The sequence below is a fragment of the Watersipora subatra genome, chromosome 8, assembly GCF_963576615.1.
Source record: "Watersipora subatra chromosome 8, tzWatSuba1.1, whole genome shotgun sequence".
In the NCBI taxonomy this organism is placed as follows: Eukaryota; Metazoa; Bryozoa; class Gymnolaemata; order Cheilostomatida; family Watersiporidae; genus Watersipora; species Watersipora subatra.
The window spans coordinates 62475425-62495944 of NC_088715.1; positions in this window are offsets into that span (position 1 = coordinate 62475425).

Below are 20520 nucleotides of genomic sequence, written 5' to 3' on the forward strand. Positions count from 1 at the left end.
CACAAAAAGAATCTCTTTTTACCTTTGCTCTAATGCTACAAAACCCTTAGTAGATTCAGTCAATTTCTCTGCAATGAAGTAAAACGCTGATAGCATGTAGGTTTTTAGCTAGAAAGCCACAAATAATTTGATAAAATATTAGAGGTTTGACTTCTAAATTAATAACTTTATTTTGTGATATATAAAGAAAACATCAGAAACCATTAGTTGTACTGGAAATAATTTTTTATAGACTTTTGTTTATAAACATAAGAAAATTAGATGTTCTTTAATTGCTCAAGCTATTATAATATTTGTAAGTCAGTTTGAGCATCAAACTGGATATGACAAATGTTGCCTTTAGTTTTATTTATACTTAAGAATTATTTAAATTTGATGTAATAATTTGAAAGTTTGTCTAAAGACCAATACAAAGCATATCCTTTAGCTTATACCATAAACCTATAAAACAATTAAAAGATAATGTCAACAAACAATGTCAATTTTGAATTCCTTCCATGTTTGCAAAAAATCTGATAAAAAGTCATAAACTATGTTGACACTGAGTATATGTTGATCAAATCAAGGTCTTTTTTAAAACGCGTGTCACTTTGAACATTTCTCAAACATTAAAATGTAAATGATCTTATTATCCTCTTATAGAAATCATATTATTGTAGCCACTATCAATTTTATTCTCAATTATCATATTATACCACATTATATTAGCTTTAACTTTTAATTATGAGGTCAACAGAACACTATTTTCTCATGAAAACCTCAATAAATAATATTCACAAACAAATGACAAGTTTACCTTATGCTCTAATAGATTAAAATTTAACCTTGAAAGTAGATGAGTGTGATACTTTGTTACAATTCAACATGTTAATTTTTGTGTCTTGGTTACTAAACGAACTAATTATCAAAGGTTTCGTTGAATATTTTTTATAAGAATACTTCAGAGGTTGAAAATATATTTTAGTGTTATGCCTAGTGATTATGCTGATCATCAGTAATTTTAAAAGTTCTTGTCTTAAGGTTGACTGGCTGAGAACTATGGCAAAACGTATTATTATTATTATATATATTAAATTATTATTATTAATATTATATTAAATTATGTATACCCTGTTTTTACGACCTCAACCAGGAAGTAGCTCAGTTGTCTTTTCTCACACTAGGTATTAATCAAGCTCTTTTTGGCTCCAACAAAGCTATATGTACACTATATGGCACAATATGGTACCGGACACGTTTTCTTAGAACCACAATATCCTAATAACATACTGTACTAGTAACACAATGTACTAATAACACCATTCTAGTAATGTCCTAATGGTGAAAGCACACATGCAACGTTTAGGTAAATAGAAATAATCTATGACACAAAATCATTTAGTAACATTATGTAGACTTGGTTTAATGTCTATAAATACTGTCCATTAAGGCAAAATTTGTTTGCATCTGCTGTGTTGAAAAGAAAACATTCTTCCACTAAATGATATCAATTATTCTTATTGTAAACAATAACGAGCACTCAGTAAAGTCTAGGAAAACATCATATGGCATTCTAAAAAAGTGCTCATAAAGCGACTCATTTGATAATTGCTGTATTCTTAGAGAACTTAGTTTACCTTGTAGTAGTTCTACTCTGGTATGATTTGTGAGTATTGAGAAAGTAAAGTCATTGGAGAAAACAAGAATGCATTGCTAGTCTGTCTACCATTAGCGAATCTGATCCATAACTCTATAAAAAAACATTGGATGTAGTTTTAGGTGGTTGGTGAAGTCTGTGAGTAAATTCCAACAAATTATTACATATGCGCTACCCTAATTTAAATGAATTTGATTTGGTTTTCTAAAGGTTAAATAGAAGTTACCATTACAGGCATCTCAAATACGATAGTTTAATTAAATTTAACCTAAAACAGTTATTTATTCTAATTCCACAGTACGATGGGTGGTCTATTACACCTTAATGCTTTGAAATCCAACCAGTTCATTATGTCAACTAAAAATGCAACTGTTTTAACTATTTTTACAATATACAATTTAATTACTAAATTTCTATTGCTGCTAACTTGTATAGCAGAAAATTTACATAAGCATATCGATGTTATTGGAAAGTGTGTTAGTTAACGGAACGATACTAACTTTTTAGATACTATGGCAGACAGATATAGTGGAGTGTTCTCAATTGTTAAAGATGCAGTGAGCAAAAGATAAATATGAGATGACAACTAAAGACCGTTGCATTAGAAATAGCTTTCACTCAAAGCTCAATTATGCTATTTTCCTAAGCCATCAGTCATGGTTTATGAGAGAAAGTCTGGCTCTACAACTCAAGCGATCATACGTAAAACATCTACAAAATAAATTTCGTGCTATTCATTTTGGTATTATTAATTGTAATTTATATGCGATTTAAATAAGACTCTTGAATCATGTTTCAAACTAAAAAGCTTCAACTGCCAATTTTAAATTACTTTTTAGTATGTTTCTTTTGGTTTCAACGGTATCTCTAAGAAAATATATTTCATATTCGAGATAATCATTTAGAGAAAGTGTTCATAACTTCATACACGTTTTAATTAGATCAAGTGTAAAAATAAATGTTGAGAAGTGACTGCATTGGCCTTGTGGCCTAATAGATAAAGCTTTTGTAGATAAAGATTGTGGAATCGAGTTCCACCAAGTTCAATTTTTTATTTTTTAAACACATATTATGCTACTTTCAGCAATACAAGTTTGTGTTACATTGCGCTACGGCTTTGTGCGAAGTGAGCAAATATCAATTAACTAGAGGTTTAGATCTGACACAAGCCATCATGAACTTTCATGTCATGTACCAGAAAAGAATTACTCACTAAGAAAGAAGCTAGAGACCTCGGTAACAATGACTTCAATCCTCATAACAATCCTTATAACAAAACTGAATATCAAAAATTATTAAACGAGTTTAATGTGAGAGCTAGTGACATTCCAGAAATTGATCAACCCACTAAAGGTTTGAGATATATACATGCATAATATGGGCCTCCAAAGGTAATGTGTCTCGAATTACATCACCGCAAAAAAGTTTATCCTAAATATCCATCAACTGGTTCAGACAACAAGTATATGAGTATTTCAAAGATCTGGTGCCAATGGCGGAAGTACTTATTAGCAGTTTCCTGAATAGAATTCGAATGTGGGTACTTAAATTATTTTTCAACTCAAGATCCATTGGATTATGACAGATTTGTGCACAATCACCGCAAATAGTTTACGAGTTCTTGAATATTAAGATTAAATGGTAATATTAAAGCTTACATTTATTGTTTGCGAGGCACGCAAGTACAGGCTAGACAAGCCGGTTCAGCTCCAGGTTCGCAAAAAAGAGTTTTTAACATTAGTCAATGATATCATTCACAGGAAGCAGTCATAGCAAGATTCGATAAAAACCTTTGAAAACTCATTGAGCAAAATGAGAGGAATGACCAATTACGTTATTGTTAAATGATTGTATATGATACCTTCTAATATAAATGTAGATGTGCTTGAAAACAGCGTTCTGGGTTTTAATGATAATTACAAATAGCCAAAGATATTGTGTTGTTAGTGAAAAACCTGATTGTTCAAAGCCCAAAGTTTTAGCAACACAAAAAATCCAAAGTTGTATCAAAGCCGAAGCTTGTAACTTTACCAAACACTGTTGTAAATGTACCACAGCCTGTTGTAACTTTGCCAAACCCTGTTGTAACTTTACCAAACCCTGTTGTAACTGTACCACAGCCTGTTGCAGCTTTACTAAAACCGCAAATAGAGTTAGCGACCACTCTAGCACCAAAAGTAGAGATTTCAATAAAACTTAAAAAAGTAAAGAAAGACGCTCTTGAAAATAGAAAGCTACTACTCATTGGTTGGATTGTAGTGACTGGTATCGCCTACCCGGTTTGGGTTTAGTTTTATAAGTTTTAAATTATAAAACTACATTTTATTTTTCAGCAATTGTAATTCATCTTTTTTGCTTTTAAAATACTAGTATCTTTACTAAGAGCTGAGCTGTTCATTTTAGCTTCTCTAATTAACCTATAACGTTATCTATAACTATAAACTTTATCTTTATCATTCATTATATTATTAATCCCATTTTTGCTTATACAGCCATGGTTTATAGCGGCTGAAACTCTCAAAAGCATAAAGTTGTATATTGATTCTACTTCATTAGCAATAGGGGAGTGTTTAGATCATTTTTCTCTGAATACTGTATTGGGATAACCATAGAAACAGTACCACCCGCGCATACCACACCTAAAATATTTAATTGTATAGCCGGTACTACACCAATTGTGGTACTAGTCAAAACTGCACCAGCTGTGGAGCTTCCTAGAGGGATTACACTACATATTGTTACCAAGCCTTTACAATAGTTAACAGCCTTTGTGTATTTTTATACAAATTCCTATTTTACTTTTTACCATTTTACTATTTTACCTTCTTTTATTATCATTTGAATTTCACTAAACAATGCTATTCTTTATTTCATTCTAAAAACATGTAAATTCATTGGTGCCAATTCCTCGAGACTAGAATATAATTTATTTATCACTTCTGCCATTTATATATAAACAAAATATCAACATTGAGGTGACTTCCAAACTTGCACATTTGCATCTACTCGCAACTCTCTCACAGAGTTCTCCTAAAGTTTCTTCTTTATAGGTTAATAAATACATCACCATTAGGAAAGTTACCATTTATTATAGTATCCACTGTCAATGAAACCAAGTTACTATTTATCAAGTCTGTTTAATATATTTTATTATCAAAGCCTGACACTGTCTTTTTTGTTGTAGTTTCGATAGTAACAGAATTTAGTCTTTGCTGTAATAAAGTTACACTGCAGGGGTCACTGCAGGGTCACTGCAGGGGTCACTGCAAGGTCACTGCAGGGGTCACCGGGTATTCTAAAAACTAGGCACTCTTTGTATTTATCAAAATTCTAATCTTTAACAATATACTTTTTTATTTCTTTATGCTTTTTCATGTCTTGATCCTCAAACCTCACCCAATACAATTTTTATCTCATGGTTCCATACTCCAAAAAATTGATTTTCCACCACCCTCATCTTTTGGTAGACCTATCACCTTGTTATTTTTAGATTTACTGCTATATAATTCATAAAATGAAATGCACAAAGTATAAAATATTTTATACTGTTTATAAAATCTTTCAAACTGTTTATAAAATATTATTCATTTTTTAGCGAATGGTTCGCAAATTTTAAGTTTATCGTGTATCAGTGTTCTTTGGTGATTTAGCAGTGATCAGAGATTTCTATATTTAGTATAAATAGCACATTTTATCTATGTGCTCTTCAAATATCATATGAAGTTGAATATTATTTGGAGTTCGCATCATATAATCATAAAGCAGTTGAATCGCCATTTTTATCTGTTGTAAATCTCCCCCTTAATATGGAGTTCATTTTTGCTCTAAACCAGGACAAAACTCATTGGTCTTTATATAGCTTCTTTAGGTTCTTCCTTTTAGTGTCGTATTTTCTAGCAAATACTCCACCTTTTCTACAATATATACACATTTTTCATTAAGCTAACCGTATTCATCGATGTAGAATTTAGTATAATTGATATGCGTATAATATTTTTACCTTTAGGTCTTTTTGGTAGATGCTATGTTCGATTTTCATGTGATATCAAGTTTCTTATAAACCTTGTCATCATTGTATGATAAATATGATGTTTTTCTAACAGTCTCCTCTCATCTTCAGCCCAGAAACTGCACTTTGGTGTTAATATAATTATCTTTAGATGCTATATCATTTATAAAATCGCTATCACTAATACTATGGCATCCATTACTCCTTTACTCCATTTACTCCTCTCTTTGCTGACCTTAATTGAACTGTCTATATACGAAAAGACAACAGCTCCGACATTCCACAAATAATTAAATTTATGTCGTGTGACAGATGATTTCAATACGCTAACAAACACATGTAAGTTGTCATGTTTTCAACTTGATAGCTTCAAGCTGAGTGAAACTTATCATACAGAGTGATAAGTGTGTCCGCTGCCGTCATATTTTGGTCGCAAGCCATTGTATACAAATCTCTTGCTGGGTATAGCTCGATCGACTATATATGTATTTTGCCACAAAAACTTTTAATTCTTTGCTAGCATCGTCATTTGTAATTGTAACTATGAAACTGCTGTATCTAGTTGGTTTAGGTTCGACTGATACGATGGTGTACAGAGTGGTTTGATTTAAATTTGCTAGTTTGTATATCAGCTCAGTAGCTGCTTCAAATTCTGTACCTTCTACTATATTGCTATCCATTGTTATTTATTATAAGTTATGCTTAATACCAAAATTCAGCTAGAGTAGTATGCTATATGGGTTGGCTTACATTGCCGTAATGACATCCATCTCATATATCCCATATTTTATTCTTCTTTAAATTTTTATTTTTTCATGATTTTTATTTTCTATTTTTATAAAATATGACTATTGCTTACCACAACAAGAATTGCTCATGTATATATTTTGGTGATACTATACAAAAATAAACAAAAAAATATTAACTTTAAAAGGTGATCAAGCTGCCAGGAACAGAAAATATAAGGCTAAAGATAAATAAGGTAACAAAAGAATGACACATGAGAGTATAAAATGTTATTTATTTTTTTATTTATTACAAATTAATTTCTATAGACATCTGGATTGCTTATTACATTAATTTGGAGGATGTAAAGGCTTTATAAAATAATTTTTGAAGCTAGATATGAGATAAATTTGTCAAGGGAAAATAACTTCTATTCCAGACACTTGTAGTATTTAGAGATCTTTATCAGGGCTTTAACTGCTTCAGTGAGTCCACTATCTAAAATATAATATATATGTTGGCTCTGACATAAGCTGACGTACAATGACTCATAAATCATCTAGCAAAGTATTTGGAATAATATGGATATATTAAGATAAACACGGAAAAGCATTGAAAGTTTTTCATGATTAGGTTTCATAAATACTCATATTGTGGGGGACGCCAGGCCATGACTTCATAATTCTTGTAAATATTTTTATATGTTATATCCTTCATGCTGTGTTGTTCTTTTTATTATATCGTTATTAGTTTGTCCATATACTATATCGCTATTATGTCTGTGTTTATCGCTGTATTATAACCATGCCAACGGATTAGTGGTTCCGTTTATTACTAATTTTATACAGTTTTTACTCTGTTCCATTAGCCGGAACTAGGGGGTTTATTGTATATAAAGGAGCACGCTGACTCTGTTTGGCAGAGCAGATAGCCGTATGCTCCTCGCTTAGTGGAATTTCTTTCTGTAATAAAAACTGAATGAAACTACACGCATTCTCTTCTCTTCATGTGATAATATAGATCGTGCCAAGTAACGACCGGCAAATTTCTATACATAATTATGTACTTGTCAAGATGTTTTACTATTCCAAATGCTCTACTTAATGATTCCAATTTGCTGACAGTCGCCTTTAATGTAGTACTTACTGCAACAGCTTGGGAGTCGTCCTCTCAAAATAGGATCCATACTTGTTTCACACAGGTTATAGCCTCCCAAGTCACAAATGAGTTTAGAGTTAGTCCTGGAGAACCTGTCTCTATCTGAGACCTCCAGTAGACCAAATCGAGAAAGACAGCGATCAAACTTATTTGCTAGGTCAGCTAATAGCGTCGCCCCCTTTATAATATAAAGAACTCAACTATAGACAGCTAGTAGTCTATAGTGCTATAAAGTGCAAAAATAGAAAAGTGTACAAACTCTATTTATAACAAAAGTTCTATAAATAGAGTTTTTGCGAGCTTGAATCACTTACATCCAAGCAGTAAAGTGGTAGTGCTACCATCAGAGTTTAAGCTATTACGCTACAATAAATTTCTGTTATATTATATTATAATATATGATATCACATCATCCTATAATGTATTATATGATATATATATTTTTATATTATATTGGTAAGGTAATGCTTGTAGATGCTGTGATGCTTGTCTAGAACCAATACAGTTACACATCAATAAATCCATTAACCATGACAAGGTATATTATACCTGCTGTCTAGTCAGAGTAAGAAAGTCAGCGCAGGAAACCGATTGTCTCAGCAACATCCAAAATCCCATCTGTTGAGGTAAGAGCTAAAACCACAGAACAAGAAGTATAAAAGTGTTAATAATCTCCGCTACTAATTACATTAACTGACAATTATCAAAAATTTATTATGACTTTCTTCCGTGATGTGTCATAAAATGAATTGCTGTCAATTTATAATAAATTTATATAAAGTTAGTAAACTTTGAGGTTCATCTACCAGTCAAGAGTATCTGTCACCCACAATAACTATATATCAGGGCGTATTTTAAAAGATAATATAGTGGTGCGACTTTACTTCTGCCACAAAGTTGTTTACAATCAAGATTTACAACATTGTTACAAACAAAAGTTTATAGCATTGAAACCGACTCAATAGGTAAAAAATGATAAAATTTTAAAACCAAATTAACATCTTAAATTTATAACACTGTTGTGCAATAAAACTTGTATTAAATCCGGCGTTGTTCGGAACTTTTTCTTTTTGAATCAGATAATACTTAAAAAAAGGGTAAAGTTTCGCCGCTCATTTCTACACAGTTTTTATGACAACACTTCATGAATGCATTTATTGATGGCAATTTATTGAAAGGCAAGAATTTCTTGAACTTTATGTAACATGGATTTTATTATGAAACCGATAATTCTGTTTGTCTAAAAACAAAATTGATCAACGCTAGTGGTATCATATAGATCTAATAAGCTAAGTGCTACGAGTTCAAGGCCCACACAGAACAACATTTTATGAGGCACTTTAATTATATACCGCTTTTATTATTTTTAGAAGTTGTTGATATCAAGTTAAATTACAAGATGTGAAAGATTTTATAAATGAATATAAAAAGTGTTTGATATAAATACAAATACATATAGCTATTAGTTGCTTATTGAATTATACAAATTGTACAAATTCTATGAGAAAATTTTCATGAGCATTTTTTTTACGTGTAATGTTTTCTAAATCAGTGAAATATATAATACAAACTTGTGAATAACGGATGAAACTGCTTGTTACTAATATATTTACCATCCAATCATCTATTTTCTCTGAAATATACGCAGCCTCCTCTCTAGATACTGGTCTTGTCTGAAAATATATCTGTAGAGAAGTAGCAGACACTACGGTTGACATGAGCCCCACCCCTACAACTGCATATATAAAAGCCTATTTAAAAATGAAGAAAATAGGCAATAAGTATTTATATATTATAATGAGGAGCAAATAACATAGTAATAAAATATATAAAGTTATAGGTAAGAAGTTATACTTACTGATCAAGAGAAGTTTGTTCATGTTTAAAATATAATTTGAAAAATGGCTACTGTCAAATTCTTTTAACACAATTCCAAAACACACGTGTGCGGTGAAAGTGGAAGTTACAGTTTATATATATGGCAAAAACTAAATATTCAAAATATTGGATAATAATTAACTGATTTCCTAAAGCATAAATAAAGCTATCATTTACGTTTGGCGTCTACAGCTGGATGACTAAACACATTTACAAACCTGACACCAGCACTCAATTTATACAATCAACTACTTTGAATTGCTAATTTAAGGTCCTGCTTGCTACATTACATTGAACACTTGAATAATGCTAAATATTGACCTGGTGTAGTGATTAGTGTCAAGGGAGCAAGTTTATGTTATTATTTTCGTGTAATAATATGAAATTTTATATTTAACTATTTAATTTCTGTAATAGTAATATTAATATAAAAATCATTGTTTTTGTGTTTCTTTTGAGTAAAATACTACAATGGTTCTATGGCTCTATGTTCAGGCTAATGGTTAGCCTCCAGACTCGAAGTTCAATTTCTCGTAGGGCAAATTTTGGCTGTAGACAAAGGGGTACTTCTACCCACAAAAATCAGATTGTTGCTATGAATCAAAAGTGAACCAACAAATTAATCAGTGTAGATGGGGGCTTCTATAACTTTCCTTGAAGTTTGTTTTGACAGTCGCGGCTATTGCAATAATGAGCCTAAAGCCTGGTGTCCATATGACAGTGCAAGGTGCGCAACGAAGCGCACGACATCAAGCGTAGGCCGGCTGTGATGTGGAAACGTCAACGCGCAACGATCGCGCAATGTGCGTACGCTGATCGCAAGGATCCATCAGAATGGATCCTTGCAACGGGTGTGAGCAATGATGTATCCCACAATACACCGATCGATCTTTTCAACCTATTCCACAATTCAAACGAAGGGCTGTTTTTTGAAGAAATCTGTCTCCCGTACGAAATAGTAAGCCTGGTTTTCATATGACAGCGCAAGGTCGCAACGGAGGCTGTTTTCCGAAAAAATCGGTCTTCCGTACCAAAAAGTAAGGAAATTACCCACCCTGTCCAATGCAAACATGGCGCCTACACGCGCTATGGAAACACTGCTTCGCAGCCCAAGCAATGCATTGCGCACGATCACTGGGCCACGCATGATCATTGCGCTGTCATATAGAAACCAGGTCTAAGTATCAATGTTCGCAACGAGTAGTATTACCATTGCTCGGCCTACAACAGTTACTGCCTGCAGGTAATTATCTTATAATCAACAATAACACACCAGTGGTTTGTTTCCAAGTGTATTCTATTTGTGAACTCTATTTTCTTCAAAAGGTCAAACGTAACCTGTCAATCCGTACTAGCCCAAGCATAAATAAAAATATTCTTGTCTACTTAGCCCTATTTGTTATGACCTTCCTAGGTTGAATGAGTGCATGTCTACTAGGCATCTAGTGATAGCTCTTTCTGTTGGCAGGAGACTGAATAAACTCTCTTCTCTCAGGGCGTTATGGCTTCCTGGCTTGCCACCTCTATGTGTGAATTGTGTTTGCTGTGTATTTCTATCTAGATAAGTTCACCCTCTGAAGCTGTTGGCTGCAGGCTCCTTTGGCTATCTTCGAACTCTTTCAGCCTCCCTCTGTCTTGGCTCTTCTCTCTTTGCGCCTTTTTTGCTGTTTGGTTTGCTGCCAGTTTCTCTTTGCTTGGCTTGCTTGCCAGCTTCTCCTGCTCTGGCTTGCTGCCAGTTTCTCAATGCTTGATTCACTACCAGCTTCTAATTTTCTACTCATTCTCTGATCATTGCCAAGTATCAGTGGTCGCCTGAGTTCATTCCTGCGATTCTAACATGAATGTTGTATAGCCCATTTTTAGAGTTGTTGATGTTGGCAAGTATTCCTCTCTGAGATCTGATATCTGACATTTGACATTACTTAAATTCTATGACGATGCGATGCGCCTGAATTAAACTAAGTCAATAATTTGTACAAGGTTGGCCATAACTTGAGACCCATCAGTAGCTGATGAGTAAAATGAACTTTTGCAATCCTCATCCTGATACAGTTCTAATTATTTATCTTCCAAAAGACAAAAGAGACATTTTATAGCAAATAAATCGATGCTTTTTGTTCTTTCAAAAAAATTGTCAAAATTCATGAATTATATAATGATTTCACAAAGTCATAATATTGTCTAGAATAAATGATGTTATAAGTTACATCTATAATATTTCAAGTGTTGTCAATACTCGATTTGTTTATAACTGATTGATGATTCGATGTATATATGTCCCTGTTTGCGCTTGTCACTCTGTAAAGTGGTTTGCTCTGTAGGATATCCTGTAGTAATTCTAGTATCATATTGTTCTTCTTCATATGTTGTGGTGATAATCAATTATCAACTGATTACTATATGGTTATACATCTACCATGCTTGTTAATGTCCCAGATATTCTTATCTCATCAGCTGTAATGATTAAATAGCTCCTATGCTTGATATTTTCTCAATCTAGGACAATTACTGTAATTGTCCTAGATTGTGTTTGCAGCAGCGTAGGATTGCCATTCCTCTCAGCTTGTCAGTTTTCAATGTTTTCCACGCTGACATGACAATACATCCAACACTGACACATTCTTAGCTTAGCAGTTTTTTCTACGTTTCGATTTCAATGTTACATATTTGGTGATAACAACCTAACATGATTGCGGCTCTTGTTACGCTGTTTGTGGCTGACTCTAAATTTTAAGGTTTACAACTTTGACAGTAGCTGTAATATTCATAAGCAAAGCTAACTCGCTAGGAGAAAAACAAACCGGTGATGAGATCATTGTCAAGTAAGCATTACATTGACTTTTATAAAAAAACTCAGCTTTACCATTTATGCATATAACATATACATGTAATATCACTAAGCTCTCAGTTTTTCTTGTGCATAGCAGACAAATAAAAAAACAAGAATGTGTAAAGCTCTCATGCGTAGAGTATTAAAGCAATATTTTGACAAGATGATAAAGATAGCGGTCAGTATGCTGTAGATACTTAGAATGAATATTAATTTAAGAAATTTGAAACAAAGTTGAAAGACTGTGTAAACAATAACCTAAATATTTGATGATTTATAAATCGTTAGTTGGTTAATTCATTGATATTCTTATGCTGTTCTTATGCCATCTTGGGAAATTATCTACTCCATGGTATGAAGAAGTATATTATCTCTATTAGAACATGTTTTTCTTTATACTAGACTTCTGCAAACTTATGCATATAAATAAGATGCTTGTTTAAATAGAATATACAGTATTTAATAGTTTAAATTTACTCAGACTAAAGGCAAAACATATTTACTGATTGTGTCTGTAGAAATCTAGAATATTTAGCCTTTGTTCCTTCTAACAATAAATATGAAGCGGAGACTTTTTTCCCTTTACCCTTATGGTACAAAAGACTTGGCCGTTTCAGTCAGTTTCCTCACGTTAAAGTGAAATGATGATACCATGTAGAGTTTTAAGTGGGAAACTGCAAGTTACTTAAAAACACCACTATTTTCTTACTTTTTGTTTGCTAACGCTATTTTTGTCAAATGAAGTGGATGTTGTGTCCCAAAGTCTTGTTACAGTACTAATCACTCTCAATTCGAAAACACATTGTAAATCAATCAAGTCCAAAGTAGCCATCAGACAAGTTTGTGCAATATCCTCGAATAATATTCTGGCACATGAATGAGGTACAGGTCAGTATACGGTAGATTCATTTTGTTACACTAAATAATGAATATTAATCAGGGAAACTCGAGATAGAGTTAGTAGTCTATGTAAATAGGCTACTAACGGTATAAATAGGCTCAAACAGTCCTTTAAGTATCCTTCACTATTAACTTTATATGAAAGTTACTGTCATACCATTTTTTAAGCTTGTTGACTATATTTTCTGTTGGTTTATACAAATTTAAATAATGGGTTGTCAGGCTTTTATGTAAAGGTAGCAAGAAATTCAGTCAACTGGGAAACATATCTTGCATTCGTAGCAACTTTTTACAACATTTATTATTAGCTCTCTATATTCGTACAGTTTTTGACAAATTTCATTTGTTTTTGCTTTTTAATCTAGTTCTAAATACAATACTACAACATATTCTATACTGCTCACTAGAGCCAATTTAGCGTTGTGAACATGACATGACACAAGGTTGTCACGCTCTAGTGTGTAAGGTTTATTGAGTCTCCCCTACAGTGTGTGGCTGTCTTTCTCCGGCTAATAAATATGAACCAGCATATTAATCTTTCAATGTGCCAGCCCATACTGACAGATAGATACATTGATAGATAAAAAATAGAACAGTAAATTAAATAATTTTTTCACATGTTCGAGATGCCGTTCGCTTAAAGGCTGTTTCAACTGATCTGGTTCCATGTAACCATTCACTAATGTTTTGATGCCCAGTTTACACTATTGTAGCTAGAGCATCTCTTGGTAATAAAACATAATTGTAAGTTTAAATAACTTTTATCTTAAGTTCTCTTCTTGGATATAGAAATTGAGGCAATCATCAAAAAGATAAAATTCATGATGTAAAATGTTGTTAAGGGTGGCTACTAGCAGCTTAAGAACATTTGTTATCGAAAGCATTGTTACAAGTTAAATTCTATACTGGTAAAAATTATTGTTTTCGAGATGAATGTCGAATAGCATAACTATCGGTAGTCATACTTATCGATTTTGAGTCTCTCCTTATTGTGGGTTACATTTTGCTAGATAGAATTACATACTATCTAGAAAGTTGCTCACAAACCTAGGTAGCTCAGAGAGGAACATATATGGTACGAAGTGCGTAACGTAACATGTAACAATGTAACACAAAGTAACATGTAACATAACGTAACGTAACCAGCAGAGCATACGTAAAATGCTATGCAACAATCAATCGTATTCTTTAATGGGAGCCTCCTGCATCTTGCATACATCCGGGAGTAAGCGCAAGTACAAATGTACTTAATAGATGATGATGCAATCACATATATTTACAAAAGCGTGTTTGATGCCAACCAATTGAAAAATCTTTTTCACCATGAGAATGTAAAATTGCCCTTTGGCTATATCGTCTTGTTTGAGAATAAGGGTTTTAACACATTTCTTGATTTGCATTGAAATAAGCCTGGCACACAAAGTGCTCTCAAAGCTTGCACAGCTCTCCGATTAATTCTGAATCAAATTTTGGAAGAAATTACACTTTTACACATTTAAACTTATTTGCAATGAATAGACTCTGGTCTCATTTAATATTTTTCTGGGCTTTTTTTTAAAGGCAGTAGTTTTTTAATGCTCTTGTTCGGAAAACAAGTTTTGGTTAGATGTGAAAAAGCAACAAAAATTTTCCCATAGGTCTATAAAATAAATTCTCAGTCTCTTGATTAATATATTTTTGGTTTGAGCTTATGAACAGAAATATTTCATAATCGTTGCAATATTTGGCATTTCATGACTTTCTGGCCTTTTTACTTTTTGATCTTTTCATATTAGCTTCCTAGCTAATATGAAAAAGTCAGACATAGCTTATTAGCAAACTTCACAACTTGAGAATAAATGTTCCCATTTTCTTGTTAATAAAATTCTGTGCGGTTTATACCTCAAGACAAATGTTGAATGAATTTGTTTATATAAGGAATTTACTTAAGACATGTTTGCTTCTATGCACAAAATCAAAAACGGGCAAATTGAAAATTTTATTGGAAGCTTTTATCATGAAAATACATTCTACAGAAATACGCGTCTGACAAACTTTAAACTTAATTTTTTGATTTATAGCTTCTAGACTAACGATTTTATTACACATTTTCAATTGGCATTAAAATATTTTGCTCACCTAAAAATGAGTGTATTAGGCAATTATTATTTGTGTTACCAGATAAAAAGTTTAAGTTTTGTGAGCTAGTGGATGTGGTAATTCTTGGGCGTGATTTCAAGGTTGCCATGCTACAGCTATAACTTTGGTTACCTTGAATTAAGGAAAATGTTTCCACTTATTGAAAAGTAAAATATGATGTATCTCTCAAATGGTTTTCAAATAAGTTTGATATTACAAACATGCAATTAGGAATTGTCTTTTACCAGAAAGCGAGTGACAACTCTGAAAATTTTTGTACTTGACAACGGGTCATTACTGCGGCATGATGAAAAAGGTGTCTGACTCCGAATCAGAAAGTTTTATAACTCAGTCTAATAAATTCAATATATGTTATAGTGTTTATCTTGGAAATTTAAGGCCAGAATAAAAACAGTAGGTTGTTGAAAACTTAGATGATCAAAAGGTTTTAAAACATCGGTAACTATATGAAGGCATTTACTCATTAAAAACTTGACTTAATAGACAAAATGCCAACCATCAATCAGTTTTGTGTATATTTTTTGCAATTTCAAGTTTAATTTAATATAGTAATTCAAAAGAAATTATTACCAACGATAACAGTATTTGTGCAAAACATTTTGAGATTAATTGTTTCAATTGTTAAATTGAAAATTTTCAGTTCAGATTAAATGAGTTCATTAATTAAAATTTAGTCTAACTAAAGAAAGTCAGAACAGTTACATTTAGGTTCTTATCTGCAGAACTGGCGATAATAGATAAATTTTAATTGTATAGAATTGTAGATTTAAAAAAAGTATCTCAATTTTGCGTGTTTTAGCTTACTATCTAATAATATTGCCCTGATTGTTTTCAAGTTATTGTTTTAGGAAAAGAATTATTTTTACAAAAGCTCATGCTACTGTGAATCTGGCTTTGTGGCTTAATGGATAATGCATCTGACGTCGAATCAGAAGATTGTGGATTTGAGTCCCATCAGAGTCAACTCATCATTTTAAAAAATCATTGAAAGGTTGATTAAGTAAAGCTTTACTCGCGCCAAGTGTGTCAAGAAAACCACCAATTCCCTGTGTGCGAATCGATCACCCTGTGTTTACAAACTTTAAGAAAAAAAAGCTCATGTTGTTATACATCTGGTTTTGTCGCCTAATGGATAAGGCGTCTGACTTAGATTCAGAAGATTGTGGGTTTGAGTCCCATCAGAGTCAACTCATCATTTTAAAAATGATTAAAAGGTTGATTAAGTAAAACTTTAATCATACCATGTCAAGAAAAACCACCGATTCATTCTTTACCAATTGACTACCTGTGTTTACAAATTTCAAAAACTAATTAATCTTTTCGTAAACATTCAGGACTAATAGTTGCTTTTTTTACACTTTCCAATGGAAATGTATTGTAATGTTGGAAATGTTGTATTTAACAAAGTCAAGCAGGAAAAGGAACTCGGGCAAAATTCTGACTGAGTGGCTTAAAACTTAACTGGTTGTATACTTGGTATCTCTAAATCAAAAATGTGTTCGGGTGTTTCAACTTCAAAAAATTGATAAGTTTTAAAAGAAAATTTTTTTGTCACATCGGTTTTCGCATATGTATACTTGTCGTTGGACTACGTGTAAGTTTCAGTACATGTCGTAAACCGTTAGATTTCATTGTAATCAAATAAGATATTTGATTACAGATGAGATGAGAGGTTCGATGAGATCTTATCGATTTAAAGTTAAACAACAGTGATCTTGTAACAAAACTTACTGAGCTTAAGTTTACGTTCAGACTTGTAAAACGGCAATCTAGCATCTGGCCTTGTTGCCCAAGAGATAAGGCGTCTGACTACAAATCAAAATATTGCGGGTTCGAGTCCCATCAAGGTCACTATGTAATGTTTTTTGTTGATAAATAAGTAACAAGTACAGACATTAATAGTATTGGCGCATGAATTTTTCAAATTCACCCGTTCAACTTCTAAAACTTAAAATATTTTATTTAAACTAAATAAAATAATTAGCTGGAATCTATGATTTTGAGAGGAGTCGAAATAATTACATTTATTGTCATATCTTTAAACTGATTATAATAGATAAGTTTAATCTAGTGAATGCATGAAAGTTAAATAATATGTAATAAAAAAAAACAAAAAAAGTAAAAAAAAGTCCAGTAATGTAATGAATAAAAAGAGTTACATTTCCCACAAAACTTTTGATGTCTTCCCTTTAGTATTTCTAGCTGTTAATAAACAAAATGACTCTTGTCTAAATATGGTTGTACCTAATTGGAGTCTTTCAAAATCAGCATGACATAGTTTTAATATTGGTAATTCTGAATTCAAGACATTTAAGATTTTCAAAAAATATATGAATTGTGGATTTACAAAATAATTTTTTTCAATTTGCGAGATTTAGCTTGCTAATTAATCAAGGGGTCTGCAGCCTTTTCCACTCAAATAACCATTTATATCCGTTTTTTGCAGAAAAGAACGCAGTGGGAGCCACAAACCCCCTTCAATATCTTAAATGATAAAATACATAAATACTAAATTTAATGTTTTTGTTTAGCATTTAACGCTTCTATACCATGTTTACAACATTAACCAAAAAGGTGTGGCATGTATAATGATTTAACTGCTGAGAAAATAAGTTCACTTCCAATAAAACAATAAAATAGCTAATAACTTGATTGTAACACAAAGTTATTATGTTTTTTATAAAATTACTTGAAAAAAATTATTAGGTTCATGTTTAATTCAGTCCTTCTTTTAACAAATTGCCGAGCTTAAAATCTAACTGCAGAAAACGTAAGTTATGCAGCAGTTTTTGCTCAAACTAGCCTTATGCATCAGGTACGAAATAGCCTTTTTTCTCTCATCAACTTTTGGATATTTTTTAGCAAAGACTACGTGTTTATTCTGAAAATGTCTTGTGACATTTGACTTTTTTGGGAAATTTCTCATTACATATTAAGCAAACCGGTAAACCAGTCTTATAAGCAGTAAAAGCGAACGTATCAGGTCATGTAAGATTAAATATTCAATTATCCGCTGTCACTTTTTTTTCTCTAATATTCGCCATAGCTTGCCTACCCAAGGTAAAGAAATCAAGAAACGTCGTGCCAGCTGATCTAACTTTTGCGGTTTTATAGGCGCATAAATAGTGACAGGTAACAACTAACAAGTGACGTTGTTTGATTTGTTGCCATAATTACAGTATTTTATATTATATTACAAAATCTAATAATAAAACTTCAAAATTTTTTATGAATTACTCAGCATAAAATAAAAAAAGAAAAAGGCAAAAATTTCCAAAGTCAGAGAGCTGCAGTGAAAGGATGAAAAGCCAAATGCGGTTCCAGAAAAACGAAATACTGACCTCTGAACGAGTTATATTGCGCTGAATAATTTCATGTTACTCTTTTAAAACAGAAATTAGAAAAGCTCATGCTGATACGCATCTGGCTTTGTGGCCTAATAGATATGGTGTCTGACTTTGAATCAGAAGATTGTGGGTTCAAGTCCCATCAATGTTAATTTGTAATGTTTTTGTTGATAAATAAGTAATGAGTACATACATTAATGGTATTGCCGCATGAATTTTCAAGATTCAGCAGTTCAACTTCTAAAACGTAAAATCTTTTATTTAAACTTAATAAATTAATTAACTGGAATCTACAGTATGACTTTGAAAAAAGTCGGAACAATACATGTAGTGTCATATTTTTAAACTGGTTATAATAGACAAGTTTAAGCTAGTGAATGCAAAACAGTTAAATAATATGTAAGAAAAAATACCAAGAAAAATAAACACAGTGTAATCCAGTTATGTATTGAATAAAAAGAGTTATAATTCCCACGAAACTTTAGATGTCTTACGTTTAGTATTTCTAGCTCTGAATAAACCAAAAGTTATTATTGTCAAAATATAGTTGATTATATTTGGTGTGTTTTCAAGGTCAGCGTGACATAGTTTTAATAATGCTATTTCTGAAGTTATAAAACAATTCAAGTCTTCGAAAATAAATGAATGGTAGATTTAAAAAACAGTATTTTACTTTGCGTGTTTTAGCTTACTAACTAATGATGTGGTGCGGAGTTTTTTCAAGTTTTTTTAGACAGAATTTATAAAAACTCATGCTGTTGTGTGTATCCGGCTCTGTGGGCTAATGGATAAGGTGTCTGACTCTGAATCAGAAGATTGTGGGTTCGACTCCCATCAGAGTAAACACATCATTTTAACAACCATTTTAAAAAAATGATCGAAAGGTTGAGTAGGTATATCTTTACTGTTGCTCAACATGTCTGGTAAAACTACTGCTCCACTGTCTACCAACCGATTACTCTGCATTTATTAATCTCAACAAAATATTTAACACTTTTTTAAACATTAAAAATTAATAGTTGGTCACCCTTTATATTTTTGAATGTTGTTTTTAACGAAGTCAAGCTGAAAAAGCAACTCGGGCAAAACTCTGATTAGGTGGATTCAATATAAACTGATTGTATACTCATAATCTCTGAATTAAAAAATGAAATCGGGTGTTTTAAATTCAAGAAATCGATGAATTCAAAAAAATTTATCAAATCAGCTTTCCATATATAAACTTGTTAATGAACTACTAGAAAGTTTTAGTACATTTTGTCAACCTTAAGTTTTAATTGCAATCAAATAATATTGCACTTTTAGATTCGATGAGAACTTATCGGTTTATAGTTAAACAATGGTGATCTTGTAACAAAACTTCATATGTTTAAGGTTAAATACAAACAAGTAATACAGCATTTCTAGCATCTGGCCTTGTGGTCGAATGGAAAAGGCGTCTGACTATGAATCAGAAGATTGTAGGTTCAAGTCGCATCAAGGTCAATATGCCATGTTTTTTATTGATGAAAGAGTAATTACTGCAGTCTCATATTATTTAACTGAATATAATAGATAAATGTAAGCTTCTAGATGCAAATTATTTTAAGAACATGTCAGAACAAAAACAAAAATTTTGGGGAAAAAGGGAGTAATCCAGTTATGTATTGAATAGAAAAAGTTATAATTCCTACATAACTTTGGAGGTCCTACAATTAGTATTTCTAACTCTGAATAAACAAAAAGTTATCCATGTCAAACTATAGTTTACCTATTTGATGTGTTTTCAAAATCAGCGTGACATAGTTTTAATATTGCTATTTCTGAAGTTATAAAGCATTTCAAGTCTTCGAAACTAAATGAATGGTGAATTTGCAAAAAAGTATTTTACTTTGCGTGTTTTAGCTTACTAACTAAT